Source organism: Triticum dicoccoides, chromosome 3A (assembly GCF_002162155.2).
Source record: "Triticum dicoccoides isolate Atlit2015 ecotype Zavitan chromosome 3A, WEW_v2.0, whole genome shotgun sequence".
NCBI lineage: Eukaryota > Viridiplantae > Streptophyta > Magnoliopsida > Poales > Poaceae > Triticum > Triticum dicoccoides.
In genome coordinates this window covers 267865232-267869742 of record NC_041384.1, presented here as the reverse complement: position 1 = coordinate 267869742, position 4511 = coordinate 267865232, and positions in this window count along the sequence as shown.

Below are 4511 nucleotides of genomic sequence, written 5' to 3'. Positions count from 1 at the left end.
CTCGAGGTGGCGCAAGGTGAGTTAACCACCTCCCAGGTTGAGGTGCTCCTTCTTCGCCAGCGGGTGGAGGAGGCTGAGGCCGTCGCGCGTCAGAATGCGGACGAGATACGTCAGCGGCGGATCTTGGAGCATGAGCACGGCCCCATGGTCACCACTCTCCGGGAGAGAGCCAACGCGGCCTTGGGCAACATTTGCGAGGAGGCCGTTGGCGAGCCGCACGCAATCAACTACGCGGGCAATCTCCAGTTCTTCACTGATGTGGTGACGCAGCTGGAGGCGCGGTCGACCAGGGCTGACAGGTTGGTGGAGGAGAGGAGCTGCGCCCTGCTCAGGCGCGCCTTTTCCCGCGTCTTCAGTCACCTCCGGAACATGGATCCCCATTTTGATTTTGATGCCGCCATCGCCCCAGTCTCCCAGGCTGTCCGAGGCGACCTGGCGCACTGGGTGGAGGACAATGTGGACGCTCTTATCAGGGCCTTTGCCTCAGACAACGATGATGCGATCGTGGCGGCCGATGAGGGCGGCGCGATGGGCGGCCCTGATGCCGCTGGCGGCGACGCGGACAGCGATGGCGAGTTCAGCGGCGCCATCAACGGCTCAGGTGGTGCTCCTGAGGACGCATTGGGGGATTCATCCGACTGACTGTACATCGTTCCTGCTTCCTTACCCTGCATGAATAGAACTCAGGTTTTGGCCTGATGACTGTGAGAGCATTTTGGAGGGGGGGGGGCCCTCATGTAAAACTTGTGTTTATCGTATCAGTAGAAGCTACATCGCCCATGCGCCCACACCAAGTGGCTGGCTTAAGCGACGCGCTGGTCGGCTAGTATACCTTTGTTTCGCGTTGTCCCTGAGGCAGCCCGCGGGGGTTGTGGTGTCCTAAGTGTCCCACGATTGAATCCGTAGGAACTGCAGTAAAACACCCCTGAGATGACGCGGCGGCGGCAGTCTAGGCTGCGCGCAAGCTAGGCCTGACCTGGCTCGCGAGGGGCTCGCGAGGGGAGGCGGCTGAGGCGAAGTGGTAACCAAAACGCGAGAAATTGCTCGAACGAGACTAAGCACCCCTTCCCCGAACACACGCAAATCTCAAATTTGAATCCAACTTGAATCCAGCGGGGGAAAGCGACAACCAAGGGGAAGAGCAACGAAAGCAAACAAAAGGCCGCGTCCGGCACCTAGTCTAGTCTTGGACGTCTTCTCACCAGCGCGGAGCTAAGTGCTGCCACTGGGCGTGGGAGGGAGCCCCAGGGCCTGAGGCCGGCACCCCTGAGACTCCGGGGCGTGTACAGCCCCACTCATTATTACGTGAGAGTGTCATGGGGCGGAGAGCTTCACAGGCACTGGGCCTTCTTCACAGGTACTGGCCCTGCTTCATATCGCCAGATGAGGGCCCCGCCTTGCACCACACTCTAGTGCCATCAACGACGACCGGAAACCAGGACGCCGCCGATGGGGTAGAGCGGTCACCAGTGGTTCCCCCGACGACCACGGGTCCTCCGCCGGGGGCAGGCCCTGGGGCACCTCCCCAGCGGAGGGCCTACCTCCTGAGAACACCTTGCTCCGAACGCCGCGGTGGTGATGTCGAATCCCTGCCCCTCTCCCGCAGCCCCCTGCGTCCTCCTCCCGAGGGGTAGGAGGCTGTGGGAGCGGGGCAGCTGCCCGCTGCAGCAACCTGCACCTCCTGTGATCCATGGTTAGCGTATGCCTGCTGAAGAATTAGCAGTACCCGATAATCGTTGCTTCCAGCGTGCCCAGTGGGACCGTCCCAAGACTCCTGGAAGGGCTCAGCTTCTGGCGCCTCGTCCCCCCGACTTGGGCTGAGGAGCGAGCCTGGTTCGTCCTCGTGTGAGTGTCCTTGGTGCATCATGAGGGGCACGTATTCCTCTGGCGCCGCCACCCTGAAGGCCACGCCGTAGTGCTCCACGCGCCATGCGGTCCTGCCTGACGCGCCTACCGTGGGGTGGCAGCGCGGCTGTCCACTGGGGCCGTGGGTCGCGTCGAGCCCTTCTTCTTCGCGGACCAGGAGCGGGGGCTGCGCCGCTGCCAGTTCGGTGCTGACAGCCTCGCTGGTGTTGGAGTATCCTTGGAGCCCGCGGGCGCGCGCGGGGCCCCCACGCGGGCCGCCCTGGGTTGGAGATGGGAGCTGGGTGCAGAAGGGGTGAGCCCCGAGGCGGCGAAGCCCAGGAGCTCTGCCTCCTGCTCCAGTAGCACGTCGCGGGCCGCCCTCCAGCAGTCTGCACTGCAGCAGCTCTCGGGCCATCGTGAGCGCGGCCCTCGAGTTCGCTTGCTCCCGGTGGGTGTACAGTGTCGTGGTCGCGGTGTGATTGGAGGCCCTTGCTGCCGACCGCGCCTGCCGTGGTGTGAGAGTTGTCGAAGCCTGTCCGCATCGCCCGCGGCCCGTAGCACCCTGCAGACCGTGAGCTGCCTGGGGCACGGGGTCGCCTGAGGCGAGCGGCTCTGCGCGGGCGGGCCATGCCGCCCATGGGTCTGGGTTGCCCTCCTGGTCGCCGGTCATGGTGATGACGACGCGACGGGGCACGGAGCAGTGGAAGACGAATTTCGGCGCACCCCTACCTGGCGCGCCAAATGTCAGATTTCGGGTTCCGGCAGACCCTTGAGGTTCGAACACTGGGGTGCGCGCAGAGATTTCGCCCCCTACCTACCTGCACCCCTCCGCCATGCTAGGATCTAAGCTGAGGAAAGAACAACACAAGAGACACAGGGTTTATACTAGTTCGGGCCACCGTTGTGGTGTAATACCCTGCTCTAGTGTGTGGTGTGGTGGATTGCCTCTTGGGCTGATGATGATGAACAATACAAGGAAGAACAGCCTCGCGAGGGTCTGTTCTTGGCTGGGGCGATGAACTGCTCGGAGGAGTTCAGTCACCTTTCTCTCTCTCTCTCTTTCTCTGCTTTCCTCCAACTGACCGACCCTGATTTCGACCCCAGCTTGTTTCCGGGTTGGCTGGTTCTTGATCCTCGATCCTCTATCCTCCGTGCCCTTACCCTAAGGGTGGCTATTCCTATTTATAGAGGCCCTGGTCCTCTCCCCAAATATTGAGCGGGAAGGGAGCCAACAATGGCGGGCTAATTTGAAGGGGGACAGCTAGTATCAGCTATCCTGAAAAAAGTAGTCTTCGCCTGTGCAAAGCTCTGGTGATGACGCCGTCTTGGGCTCCACGGTGACCTCCGTCTCGTAGTCCTCCTGGTCTTGGTCTCGTTGCACCGAAATGGCAACCTTTGCCTGATGCCTCGGTACTCCGCGGCTGCGCTTGCCCCCTTTGCACCAAAGAGGGAAGGAGGATGCTGCGCGGGCTGGCACCCGCCTGGCGCCCTGAATCATCATGGCTTGCGTCACGGGCACCTCGTGAGGTACCCCGCCTTGATCTCTCCGCCCCCTCGTGAGCCAGCCTGATGAGCCCGTGTCTGAGGAAGCTTCACGTCGTCCGCCCCGCGAGGCTTGGCCCCTCGCGAGGGTCTTGGGTTTGTGTTGGTGAAGACGGGCCGTGCTGGGCCCCCTTTGAGCCACGCCGCAGGCCGCAGGAAGGCAAGTCTGGGGACCCCCGTTCCCAGAACGCCGACAACATACATAAGTTAAACAAGTTTGCCTTAAGAAGGCTAGCACAAACTGGGATACAAATCGAAAGAGGCGCAGGCCTCCTGCCTGAGATCCTCCTAAACTACTCCTGGTCGTCGTCAGCAGCCTGCACGTAGTAGTAGGCACCTCCCGAGTAGTAGCAGTCATCATCGACGGTGGCGTTTGGCTCCTGGACTCCATCATCTGGTCGCAGCAATCGGGTATAGAAAAGGGGAAATGGGGGAGCAAAGCAACCATGAGTACTCATCCAAAGTAGTCGCAAGCAAGGAGCTACACTAGATATGCATGCATTGGTATCAAATAGAAAAGGGATAGCATATGTGGACTGAACTGCAGAATGCCGGAATAAGAGGAGGATAGCTAGTCGTATCGAAGACTACACTTCTGGTAACCTCCATCTTGCAGCAGAAGAAGAGAGTAGATGGTAAGTTCACCGAGTAACATTGCATAGCATAACCCTACTCGGTGATCCTCCCCTCGTCGCCCTGTGAGAGAGCGATCACCGGTTGTATTTGGCACTTGGAAGGGTGTGTTTTATTAAGTATCTGATTCTAGTTGTCATAAGGTCATGGTACAACTCCGGGTCGTCCTTTTACCGAGGGACACGGCTATTCAAATAGATAAACTTCCCTGCAGGGGTGCACCACATTTCCCAACATGCTCGATCCCCTTTGTCCGGACACACTTTTATGGGTCATGTCCGGCCTCGAAAGATCAACACGTCGCAACCCCACCTAGGCACAACAGAGAGGTCAGCATGTCGGTCTAAATCCTATGATGCAGGGGTCTGGGCCCATCGCCCATTGCACACCTGCACGTTGCGAATGCGGCCGATGAGCAGACCTAGCCTCCCTTATACAAGAGCAGGCGTTCCAGTCCAGCCGGGCGCGCGCCGCTCAGTCGCTGACGTCAC